The following is a 13,984-nucleotide window of genomic DNA, read 5'->3' as shown; positions in this document are numbered from 1 at the left end:
CCTCTCAGGGGAGGTTTATTGGCATATTTGAAGAGCTGAGGATGTTTTTGTAGTATAGAAGCCAAGCTGACTGCGATAAGACCCTGTGGGGTGGAACACCAGGGTATTTTCTGTGTTTAGTTAAACTCTTATATCTGTGAGTAATTTAAAATGCTGATTAGATTTTATTGAAGACTTGTGATTCCATTTTCTCAAGAGGCCTATAAACATGAGGGTCTTCTTAGTCTATGCACATCCCATATTCCAATGCCAGGATTTAAAACAAACACCCCCCCCCCCCCCAATCTCTCCTAAGACAATAGTTGAGATTCTAAAGGCCTATAAATTAATTAGCTTTCCAAAAGGAAGAGAGGGTGAAGTCTAGGAGAGTCACTGACTTCCCAAAATAATGTGCTAAGCAAGCCAGAGTCTGATCTAAGGCTTGTTGAAGGCAGTGAAAGGACTCCTTTCACTCCAACAGGAGTCTAAGGACTCTTCTACATCCAATAGCACCATAAAATATAGGGAATTGTGACTCTAATTTTATGACATATTGCAGTCATTTGGACACAGGACATTTGGAAGGAATATTTACTTTATGGACAACAACAACAGAGAGCTGGAATTTTATATATGTGAGACCATCTTGACACAAATCTGTGGGATAGTAGAAGTTACCAGTGGCAATCATTAGTTGGATAGTAATAAGATTCCTTACTTTAGTTTGTCTGGTCAAGACAAACTGAAAGAGCCCACAATTATATAGGGCAAAATTACTTTTGAATTCCTGTCTTTCCTTGCTGAGCTGATGCTTATGTGGTATGAGCAGTAGGTACAGCCGCATGTTGTGCATACCAACCATTGTGCTGTGACTGCTACCCTGTTAAAAGTTGCTGCTCAGTATATATCTAGCATATAGCTAAGAATCATTCATGCTAAACATTATTTCTGTTGGAAACAACCTTCAATGCTTCTGATAGTCACTAAAAGAATTACAAATACACAACAATTCCAGGCACTTTGAATCTGAAACACTCCACAATTTACAAAAATATTACTTCCTTCATTTCCAGGAAATCTGCCCTGCATTTTCCCATTGACTGACATGACTGACTTTCATGTACCAACCAGCCCAGACCATTTTCTTGTGACAGAGCAAGCAGGCAAACAAAGAAACCTCTCTGCTTTCTGTAGCAGAGACTGTAATCATCTACATATGTAAACTATGAAAACACAAATTAAATGACCTCCATTATACTTTACTAGTTGTATGTTGGATCTTTTCCTGTGCTAAGCTCCTCTGTTTCTGTAGGACCACAATTTCACGCTAATTGTGTATCTGCTTTAAAGGGCCACATAAACAGAGATACACTGGGGAGAAGAAGAGGGGACTGTTGCAGTTGATGGGATTTTGACCAAATCATCCACAGTGAAGAAACAATTGTGAGTGGTTATGATGAGACAGGATAAATTTGTGGTTTTAGATTTGTAGTACTAGTCTAAAAAACTTTTTCTAATTAAGACTGCTTAAAAAGGCAACTTATTCAAAGTCTTAATTTTGCAATATCTTACTCAAAACAAAAATTGAAAACCTAAATGTCTAAAGATGCACTTCTGATTTTCATGTATTTGTATCTAAATTCATGAGCACCCATCTGCTACTCGAGTATTAACTAAAATTACACCAATTTAAGGGTATTAGGAAAAGACAATTATTTCTCAGGTTTTGCTTGGTTTTGGAAAATAGAACTTTTATAGTATTCTGGGGTATTTTTGCTACATATGCTATGTAAAGGATTGTGAGAAATATAACTTCAAGCACCATGCTTTTTTCAGTTCTAGAGCCGACAGATCAAGCAGCCAGCCAAGAAACACCACAGAAGAATGTGTTGAGGGAATAGTAGTTCGGGTAGATGGTTTGGCATGTTTCTTTCTATTGCACCGTTAAATTCCAGAGGCCTGGGCTTGCCAGGACTTAGTGCAGCCTTCGGCATAAGTTACAGCCCGATGTGGCTCCCAGATTCACACATCAGAAACCAGCCAGCAATGCTGCAGAAAATGTAATTCTTTGAAAACCAGATGCAGCCTGCAATGGTAGAGAGGCTGGTATTCATATGCTCACAGTACGTCCAGAAAATCCCACCCCATCGGCCTCTTGCCATCAGCATTTTAAGAAACCTTTCTGGAGTCTTCTCTAAATTATTATTTTTCTAAAAAAAATACATCTATCATGGAGTTGCATAGGTTTTGTCACAAAAACACAGACCCTAAGAAGTTTTCCTTTTCTTTTAAAAAGCTTTAGAAGTTCTGTAGTAATTTGATCAGGTTTTTGATTGCTTTCTGGCTTGATCCCTATTGAATTTTGTGAAACGCTTTCATAAAGGAAATAATTAATTAATGGTGGTAGCCCTTAGCACAGGTCTGGATGAGGAAGGGAAGTCTGAGTTCCCCATTGCTGATGATGGCAATACATAGGAAATCCTTGCCCAATCCTCCCACCCAGTACTTGGCATGGGACATGGTTGGAGAGCAAAAGGTCAGAGCCTGGGGAAGCGCTATATCTAAGGTGATTATGATTTATTAGGGCTATACACAAACAAATCCTCTGCACTAATTAAGGAGACTGGCAGAGAGGGGAGTAAAGTGCAGCTGAAAAGGAAGGTGAGCCGATAAAGAGAGTCTCTCTGACCAGAAGCCTGCGGGTGCTGGTGTCAACAGAACCCGTTTTCAGTCCCATGGTGATCTGCAGGCCAAGTTGAAATCAGTGCTGCCCATTGAGTGCCATGGTCTCAACAGGACCCTGATTTCAGCTGTCACCTCTAGAGACTTTATTCAAGAGGAATAAACTTGAGCAAGAGAAAGACAGAGGAACAACAGGGAGATTCCTTAGAGCTCTTAAAAAGGTGGTCCAGGGAAGAAAACATAGACTACGTGGCTTGCAGATTGTCTTTGTCATGTACTGCTACAGGGGAGAACCAAGACTTTTCAAAAGAGGAAAAAAAAGATCCTTTCTCAGACTCTTTCCTTTGACATCTAAGTATTACTTGTCTTATGTTTGGAATGACAGAATCAGGTTTTTCCTACTTTGACTGAAGCTCAAAACCCTTAGTGATGGAAAATTGTCTTGTTTAATCTTTTCACAGTGGCTTATTTGGTCTTTCGTTTTACTGGTTCACTCCTGATTCTATAGATGCATCTGTAAAGCACACCCAAGGTAGAGCCGTCTTAAATTTTGTCTGCTGTTCTTGTTATTAGGAGTGTGACTTCAGTGATGAATGTTTATAACACAGCTTGAGGAATTTCATCCTCCCCTGGTAAACTGTGTAGGAGATTGCCTTAATGGACAAAGAAAAACATCTGCTGGACTGTTGCCAGAAGACTGCGCTTGCTTACAAAGAAGAAAAGATATGTTTAACCTTCTGGTATTGTGTACAGAAGACATATTTTAAAAAAATATTCAACTCTCTTCTCACAACCTAAAATGGAACCAGTGAAAGATTAATTGTTTTTCACTATTTTGTGGCAAATCACTTAGTTGTGACAAGTTTAATTCTGCCTCTTGACCAGATGTCTTACAAGGCTGTCCTGCCTTATTTTCTTCTACAAATACCTCTAACTGGGAAAATAAATTACAGATTTATTTACAGTGAAAAAGTGAAGAGAACTAAAAGGTATGAAAAAAGAAAGCTATAATAGGCTTTATTCACTGGTGTAAGGATTCTGACTTGAAACAACAGATTAAAAGCTGCAGCCCAGTTTTAACTTCCGTGGATAGTTTCCTTGAGCAAGACTTGGGACTTAAATTCAGCAGGCCATGATATTAGTTACATTTATGCTTGTTCCATTTGTTTAATCAGGGCCTGAATAAAGACTTCAGGATTTGAGCTGTTCTGAAGTCTGTGTGACATAAGGTGTTCTGAGCTTAAGTTAAATTAACTGTAGAACAGTTTCTAACCTACACTGAAGAGAAGCAGAATCACTGTGCGTTGCCTGGCTAATTTATTATGTTGCATTTATTGTAAAGGAAATACACATGCTCAGATCTATATTGAAGAATGGCTACTAACAGGTAGAGAGCCTAAAAATATTCATGCCAAATGGTTGTTGAGCATTTCACTGCTTGCTTAAAAACCATTGATGCCTAGCAGTTATAAAGGAGAGTTTCAAACAGGACCTAAGCATCGCTGAGCTAGCAGCCAGGGTGTGCTAGTGCTGGCCAAGAACAGTAATTGAGAACTATGAATCGCCCTCTGTGTTTCCTCCCCTCACTCACTGGTCTAGGTTAAATGTCCATTAACTGTATCCCCATGGAAAATGTTATATGCCAAGAATGGAAAAGCACAGCTGCAATAGTCCCATGTAGCTGATGGAGTGATTAGAAGTCGATGGGTCACTTCTGCTGTGGCATCTCAAAAAGGGAAGAGAGGATGCCTCTTTTTCTTTAGAGCACCTTATCCCTGCTGCTGCTGCTGCTGGGTTGGATAAGGATGGATGCTCTTTCTGCTGTTGGCATTGCCTGAGGTGCTCTGGAATAGGAGACCAACTGCTCTTTCCTTCATTGGAGCCCTAGAGAACCAGAATTTCTCTCCCACATTTCTGGAAAAGCCTATTCATCCAAAGTGGGATTACAGTGGAAATGTAGGCTTGATCCTGGCCCCACCTCTCAGGTTCACAGGCTCCCTGACCCATGGTAGCTTCCCTGTTGAGCTGTCAAGAAGCCCAGAAAGCATGCAAACTGCTGATAGAGAAAGCCAAGTAAGCCTGCAGGGGAAGCAGGCAGCTTGGGATCCCACCTGGCTTCTGTCACAGCCAATGTGCTGCTCAGAAACCTGTCAATTACAGGGGTTTTTTTCTTCCCAATGGAGAAATTTTCTGTCAGAAATTTCCGGCCAGCTCTGCTCTATGTTGCTACTGCTGCTCCAAATGAAGAAGCCAAAAGCCAAGAGAGCCTCACACAGGGAAGGTGCAGGGCCCTGGGAGACCTGGCATTATGGCAGGTCTGCAGTCCTGGCTGCCACAACCCAACCACAAATACACTTCCAAAATGTCAGATATTCCCTCCAGAATTAAGTATGCGTATTGACTCTAGTGTGACCGCCAAAACAGTGCACGTGCCTTGCCAGGGACTTTAAATAAAGGGTTTTATGCAACACTGATCCTCTGATAAAAAGTTCTGTTTCTTATTAGAGTCCTAGTCCTGGTCAATATTATTTGAATTTAAGAGGAAAGTGAATTCTCCTGCTATTTTTTTCCACAAAGTATACGCTTTTTTTATTAAACACCCAGTTGTTTAATAACTTGCACTTGTTACCTTAGCTGACTGAAATGCATTTATAGCCAAGATGGACAACGGTGTCTGTCTAAAGTACACAGAACTACCAAAATTACTGGGTCCAAACCCACTACCACTGAAGCTGGGCTCTTAAAATGAATTGGGACATTGCTTCTGATGAGTGATGTTGTTAAAGTGTTACTGTAACTTTGGTGGGTCAACTTAAGCAACAAATCGATTATCACGTTATTTCTTTACATTGCAAGTCTCCATGTACTACTCTTTTCCATATATTAGAACATGAAACAATGAAAATATGAAGCTTGTGGTTAGTGCATGTTTTTCACCTTCTAATGGTATTTAGATGTAGATATTACAAAGAAAATTAACTAGAATCTAAGTAGTAACTTGACTTTTTAAACTAAAGTGCCTATAATGATGCTGTTTTCTAGCTCAGTTTGAGCTAATTTTTATTATGCTTTACCGTTAAACACTGATTATGGTCTTAGAGCCATCACAAACAAAGACTGCCATTGCCTCAAAGAGATTAAAGTATATATATAAAAAATGCAAATAAGAAAAAATGCACTGAGAAACTCATGTTTATTTAGAAATACTGGTCAAGCTTCTTTGCTGCACCAAACTGCTGTTCAGTACAACTCTCTGGGAGAAGGCAGCCAAGATAAGCAGGGAAACTATCACAGCTTTGTGATTTTCTGCTCATCCTCCTGTTTCAGTTCAAAATAGATTGCAGGATATCTTGCCAAAGGTTGAAACTCAGGTCACCCTTTTTAAGACCAAAGAGACAATGATGATCACACAGGCTGGCCTCCTATGTAATGTAATTCAATATTTTTCTTCAATAATTTCTCTGACAAGGATGTCTTGAATAGGCAGAGGTCGTTATACCCTAGGCACATAAGAGCAAGACTCAGCAGTCTACAGCCTGCTGAAACAGACAGACAGGTACTGCTATCCAACTTGAAGATCTGTTCCCCTTTGAAGGGGCCTTTCTCTCCACAGAAGTTGCAGGAAGTCTATACCTATGTACCCCAGTTACACATGTAAATTCAGGAGGAAGGAATCCAGGTCATAGTCACCTTTGTTGCAGAGACAAGCTCTCTTGGCATTTAAAATTTTACAGACTTTCTGCACCTTCCTTTATTTCTTGCTTCTTTGCTTTTACCTCCAGTTTTTACTTGTGATTATGCCACTTCTGAGCATCTGCTGCTTCCATTTCTCTTTGGTTGGTTTGCTGGTCTTTTGTTTGTTGTTTTTTTGGTTTTGGTTTTTGTTTTTTCCCTAAGACTCGAAGGACATAATGCTCTGAGCTGAATCTTTCTCATTAAGGGTCAGCTTACACAGAGCCACACCATGAGACTTACTCTCATTCAGATCTACACTGGAAACAAGAATAAACACCACAAAGATCTCTGCTGCTGTCATCTAGTCCTGAGATATCTGCTACTGTCCCCCAGCAGAGGTCCAAGATACCAGCAGTTAAGTGTTATCTTTCCTTTCTCCATTTGTATCTTGCACCCTTTCTACTACAAAAGTCCCAATTTGTGGTGCACCCTCAAGGCACACTTCCATGAGGTGAGTCAATTCAGTCACCATTTTCCTTCAGCTCTTGGCCATGTGCTCCTGCCTTTTTTCTCACACTAGGCTTTGCCTTGAGCTGATTCAACCCACCAATCTGGCAGAAAACCAACTCAACAAAAAAGTGGTTTTTGCCAAGTCAGTGAGTTGAGCGACCTCGTGAACACTGGATTCAATGCAAGGGAGGGTGTAAAAGCACCCGCTTTGGATGGCAGCAAGCCGTTGTCCACGAAGCTTTGTTTCGCACTGACCATTCTTTCCTCCCTCATTGTTTTCCTTTTTCTGGACCTCAGACCATCTATCTTCTCTCCTTCCTTACCTCTTCTTAGATAAAACTTGTGAAAACCAAAGACTAACATGGCTGTTTGTTCATATCTCAGCCTCCTGAGGCCAAAATTTTAAAAGCCAGGCTCCTAGATTCACCCCCCAAAATGCACCCGGACAAGCGAGGAACACCGAGAAGCAGGTGTGTGTGTCAACTTTTCCTTCAGCATAAACAGGCTCGTTTCCAGGGACATCACCGGCCCTTCTTGCCCTCAGAAGAACGGAGCCCCCCGCCCCCGCGGCGCCCCCCGCGCACCGAAGCAGTTCTATCAAGACGGCACCGCGCAGCGGGGCTGCTCGGGCCGGCCTCGGCGGGAGCCGCGGGGAACCTCCAGGAAAGGGCCCGGGCCGCGGGACACCGCCTGCCCCCTCGCCGCGGGCGGCCCCGCCGGGCTCCGTGAGGGAGGGCGACCGCTGCCGCCGCTCTCCCCTTTCCCAGTCCCGACAGCCGTTGCGCGGCGGCGCTCGCGCGCCACCCGGTGGGGCCGTCGCGGCGCGGCCACGTCCTCGCCCCCCGCCCCCCGCGAGGCGAGGCGTGAGGGGGGTTTCTCACAGGTGACGGTACACCGTGTCGCTTCTGGGCGGCCTCGCGGCCGTGTCAGTGCGAGGAGGGTGAGTCCCTGCTCGGGCCCAGAGCGTTTCCGAGAGCCTGCTGTGCGGGGGGAGAGGCTCGGGCACCCGGGGAACCATGGAGGCCCCCGTGCTCCTCCGGCCCTGGAAGCACATACGGTATGTATGGCACAATATATGGCGTAGAACTAGAAAGGGACCCGAGGGCCACCGGCTCCTGTCCCCTGCTGTGTCAGGGAGGTCTCACATGGGTCACACCCCTTCTGAAAACCAGGCAGTGCTGCTGCATTTCACACTTCATTGCAAGGCTGTTTGCTAACCCAGCTCTTCTGATGGTTCTGGTTTCCAGACTGTGCCTGCCCACGGCTAGCGTGCACCCATTTGCTTTTGTGCCAAGTGTGTGCTTTAGCACGGGTACCCCTTCTCCCTGCCTCTCTCCCACAGCCCGTGGGTAGCAGCCTTGCCGCCTGTGCTCGTACAGCAGCCTTGCCCTTGATACCTGTGCTGTATCTCTGGCACCAGCACCCCTTGGCAGGAGGTGGCTGTTGCACATTTTGGTGGTGGCAGAGTTTGGGGTGAAGAGACAGTGGCAAATGGCAGGGTGCGGTGTGGTTGCGAGACAGATGTCGTCCCCAGGATGGCGTGTGGCCTCGGGGAAATCACGTGGACCACGCGTGCCTCAGACTAGCCTGCAAAAAGTTTGATGTCAGGGATGGAGAGAACCAAGGCTGGTTATGGGGAAGCACTTGATTCATGTGTCGCCTTGGAGCCAACCGCTATCTGACTTGTGCTCTGGCCTTCCTAGCTTGGTGCTGCTCATTGCTGCACAGCCCCGCCCTGCCCTCCAAACTCCCACTCGCAAACCTGCATCAGCAGTTCCAAACACCATGGCCCAAAGGCATAAGTGCATCATAACACTTAATACTGGCATGATGCTGTTTTTGATAAAAATATGAAGGAAGATTTAAATGTTATTGCCCAACATTAGTGTGCAGCCTAATACAAATGAATAGAGAGTAGCCTGACATCAGATTTCCTATTCTGCCCGTTAACAATTTCCATTTGCACCCTCATTTGGGAGAACACTGCAGTAAGTTAAAAAATAAGCACATTTTTAGCATACTTTCTGCATTTTTGAATCAGGATCTGATGCAAAGTAGTGAAATTGATACCTCATCTACATAATTTGCTGCCTCACACACTGTTAGCTCTTCAGAGTAACTCCTGATGTGTATCAGACTTGTTCAGAGTGTCATGCTAGATTTTATGCTTACCTCAAACTTCTTGCTCAGTAGGACTTTCAGTTGTGTGAGGAATGCAGATCTATAGAGTCCTTTAAAAGCATTTTTAACTTAAAAAAATACAAGTGTCAAAAAGGATTGTTTTGCATCTGGAAGATATACTGTATTTTGCCATTACAGTACTTCTGGAAATTGCTTTCTTGCCTTTGAAATAACTGTAAGACCAAACCAACTTTTACAGCCCCATTCTATTTAAAAAGTGACAGACACAATCCCACTGAAATGAAAACAACTTAATCAAATTGCTTTGACATTATTTTTAATTCTGCCAGCTCTGGGGCCACCTCTGTCATTTCTGTCTTTGACTTTTCTAGGTGTTTCGCTTGCTTAAGTCCCGCTTTCCCAATCCAAGGCTATTGAGTAAAACACAAAATACCTCCTTTATGAACACGGATGATCTTGAAAAACTGCTTAGTAACTTGCTAAAGTGGATTATATCAGTATTCAGTAGAAGTGTATCAAGTATTTTATGTGTCTGTTGACATACAAATCTCTATTTGCATGTGCATTTGAAAATTGGAAAACAAGAAAGCAGAAAAACATATTTCAATTGTTGGTACAATTTCTTCTTAAGGCTGGAATCTTACTCTGTTCTCAGTATTTCAGTTCGAATATAAAAGCACATGCCAATGAAAATGCTTCTAAAACAACTACTCTGACCAAAAATCTGCCAGTTTAAGAGAATGGTGTAGTGTTGCTTGAGATGCTTTACTAGCTGTTCCTTAGATTTGGATTTTCAAAACTACGTATTGAGTAACTGTGCAGTAATTTTAAATAGCGTCTATAAGAAGTGGCAATAGAAGAAACATTTTCACTGCTTTCACAGACCGCAGTACTGCTCATACTCCAGAATGTACTGGGAGGGATTTTGTTACTTCTGCTAGAACACAGTACAAAACTCTAGGCAGTCAAAGAACCCAAATGTCAATCTGGACTACACTGAATAGTGATTCCCCATATAACCTACTGGTTTAATCACACTAACACAGGTTGGGTGAAGTATTTCTGAATTTAAAAAAATACCGGCAACACCCAAAACCCAAAACCACAATGAAAACACGGAAACATTTAAAATGCCATCATTACCATTCTTGACAATTGATCTTAATACCCTCTTTTACAAGAGGGCTAACTTGGTGTTGAAGTTGCTGCAGTCTTTTTTCCCACAAGGTAGCAGCACTAGAACTATGAATGAGCAAGAAGCTTGTGAGCCCATCTCCCCAAAATTCAGAAAGGCTGCCTAGTTTATTTCCTTTTAGTCTTCAGGAATCTGCAGCTCAGAATCAGAGGAAAAGCTTCTTAAACACCAGGACTGGGTGCAAGCAACAATTAAAATAATAAAATCTACATTTACATTTCATTTTCACAGACCTGTCTCCTGCTGAAAAAGCACATCAGGAGACTTGAAACAATCTGCAAAATTAAAATGCTGGGTATATAAATATATTTGTGTGAATATATTTGTGTGTGTGCATTGAATACAGTAGAAATCCTATCTTGTTATTGTATGTAGCAAAAATCTTGTAACTGATCAGGAGTTTCTTTCTGATTCCCCTTAACTCTCCTGGTTTCACCACTTTTCCTCATGCTTTTTGCTGCATTTATCAGTTGTCATTGTTGAAAAATTCTTCTACAATGAAGGAGGAACCCCTTTGCCAGCATACAGTAACTGCTGGGGCGAGATGACCTCCCGTGCTGTATTCACTCTGTCCTACCTGAATAATTGTGTAACCTACATCAAAACCTCCTAGTGTAAATATGTATGTATAGAGTAATTATTTGGGTTGGGTTAGGTGTGCACTTCTGAGGCAAATCTCCCAATTGTCCCAGCTTGGCAAGCTTTGCTTCACCCTGTGGACCAGGCTTGGGACACGAGTTGCACTTTGGGAAGATCCATTGCAGAAGCACACCCAAGGCACTGCAGCCACAAATGGGCATGCAGCCCCTGCAATCAGACTGGAGCTAGTCAAAAGTTAATGCGGGGCACAGCATGGATGTCATGGCCTCAGCACCGTTTTGCCTACAGATGCACGCCTGTTGGTCCCCACTGCTTGCTAATATACACATAGCCTTATTGGCCTAGATGGAAAGTTAAAATCAGAAAGGAAATTGTTGATAAGCTCACAAGTGCTAGTACGGAACAGGGGCAGAAATGATGGAAGAACACACCACATCACCTGAATGAAGGGGTTTTTTTAATGTGAAATTGCAGACATCCTAAGGACATGCATTAGGCAATATTTACTGGAGGGACTGATCTGTGGAGTTCAGGAAGGGGCACTCTGCCATTTGCAGGTGGAAATGTTAAAACTCTTTAAAATACTTTAATATGCTCTGAAATAGCATATTGATAGGGAAGCTGAAAAAAAAAGTCAATTCTCATTAAATAAAATACACTGGGTCATGTGGAATGCATGTGTACACACACACACACACACACACACACATATATTTATAAAGAGTTTAACTCTTTCTGAGTTTTGACTCCCAAGGGATATATACATATATATGTAAAATATACATTTATAAAAAAATGCTCCTATGTTTTTTATGACTATTCATATATTTTTCCTCTTTGAAGTATACCCAGGCACTCCCAGGACCATTTCTCTTTCTGGAGAAATCAGGCAGCGCTGTGGAATTACATCTAATGTAGCCTTGAGTATTTATTCCTATTGTTGTCAACACAACATACATAAAGTCTTTTGGGCTGCCAACTCTCATGTCTTACATCAAGGAAATTGAATTGTGTACCGTGGCACAAAAAAAATTAACATAGCTTGCATAAATATACTTTTATAATGTCCTTGAGCTTCCTGGCGAGACAAACACAAAAGCAGGAACAGCCTGTACATCTCTTTTTTTTTTTTTTAATTTTTTAAATGCCATGGCATCAGTGCCCATTTGTACTTAGCTAAAATTCCAGCACTAGATCCTATCAACACAATAAATAAACAAACAGATGGTTGTGTGTGCAGTTGAACTAATGAAGCCAGGTTTCCTATCAGGTCATATCTTGTAGTTCAATTCCCTCACATCTAATAAACCTTAAGCTCTGCTTTAGCTTTTCCTGTCCTTGCAAAATGATTTTCTCCTGTGTGGATTCTCAGTTGTGCAACAAGGGGTGAAAAATCTTCCCCATAGTGGGAGCACTAATTCAGGGCTTTCTCCTCTAAAAGATCATCTAATTCAAAGAAACTTGTCAGAAACTTCTCTGGTGAATTTAACTGAGATTGGCCAAAGATTCAAAAATACTGGAGAAGATGCAGAGGTACAGTTATACTTGCACACACAGAGACATAAAGACAGCAGCAGTTACAGTAACTCATCTGCTTTGGGAATTATGCTAAGCAGTATATCTTTATTTGAAGAAAAAAGATCAGTGTGGTATTACCCATCCCCTTTTAACTCCAATTTATTAATTTTTCATTAAGGGCACTGGACAATTGTTCAGGGCAAGAGCAGCAGAGAATATTGATAAGTCTGACAGTGAATGCTTCCCTTCGCTTTGAGGTAATATATCATTTTGTTTATTTTTATAGCAAAAGATTCAGGAGAATTCAATACAACTTGACAGAACAGTAGGATTTCTGGCAGGCTGGTTGCAAGTCTGGTCAAAGGTATTTAAGCTTTCACAATATCTGGTGATTTATTAACAAGGTTTGCTTTTACGTTTACAAGACAACTGCTGAATTAATAAGTATGAAGTGTTACTAACACATTTGAAGTTTCTGTATTCATTACAAGCAGCAGATTAATCTGTAGTTGGGGGGGGCTTTCAGAAAGAACAGCATAGCACAAAAGAAAATTTACAGAAGAATTACAGGTAAAGAATTTTATGTCAATTGTAAAATACGAATGCCTTCCATACAGAAACAAAACCACCAGTAAATTAAGCTACACCTTGGCTGAAAACAGCATGCATCAGTTACTTACAATATAATGGTTGTCTCGTCCATTGAACACAATTGCTCAGTAATAAACTAGATTTTCTAATATGACATAAAAATAGTGTCCAAGTTCAGATTTCCCAAAAGACCAGTTAAACTACATGGCCTGGTTTTACACAAATGGTGCTGTAAGAAGGCTGGTGCCCTATGCAAGTGTGTCAGTGTTGTAGCTCTGATGTGCTGAGCTCATCCCCAAACATCTGCCTGGGGCCAGGGGTGGAGGGAGACAGGATGTTCACAGGGTCTTACCAGCCCAGAGCTGGCTGACCTTAGTGAAACTTGTTGGAACTTCATTACCTTGACATCTTTCTTCTGTCAAAATTGGCAGAAAAATTGGCTGAAATTAAGCTACAGTTTTAGGAGCTACTGGGTGGAGAAAGTATCATGGTATTGCCTGGCAGAAGGACAGCACACGGACAACCTGGGGACATATGCTTTGTCTTCTTAGGAAGTAAAGCTAAAAATACACTAAAATTACTAAAAATACACAGGGCTAACCATTTCATAACAGATGGTGGTCTGGACTTGCATGGTTTTTAGGACTTCAGGTACAAGGTTTCTTTTGAACTAGGAAAAAATCCCCATGCAGAAGAACAGCACTTTTCTAAAATTATTTCCTTTCAGTTTTTTAGAACATATGTCAGATTTAGGCCATATATATTTGTGTCAAATGTAGGTTAATTCATGTTTAGTTCCCCAGCTTGGAAAGCTGTTGTGTTCTGGCAGGTTTCTACATGCATGCAGTAACTTCTGTGCTTCCATGCTGCTCTGCCTGGGTAAAATGGCCAGGTGAAAAGCAGGTGAAAAGCAAATAATGAGTTTGGGACCAGACAGGTGACCTGATTTTCACAGTTGCTATGCACCCAGGCAGCTGTAGACGGCAGTTCTTTTGGGCCATTATTTTTGAAAACAGGCCCACTCATCTAAGGCCTGCAGCCTGAGACAGCCACTTTGGAAAATCTTTGAAAAAACTCAGTTAGGTTTTTGCA

Source organism: Buteo buteo, chromosome 12 (genome assembly GCF_964188355.1).
Source record: "Buteo buteo chromosome 12, bButBut1.hap1.1, whole genome shotgun sequence".
In the NCBI taxonomy this organism is placed as follows: domain Eukaryota; kingdom Metazoa; phylum Chordata; class Aves; order Accipitriformes; family Accipitridae; genus Buteo; species Buteo buteo.
Note: the sequence above shows the minus strand (reverse complement) of the source record.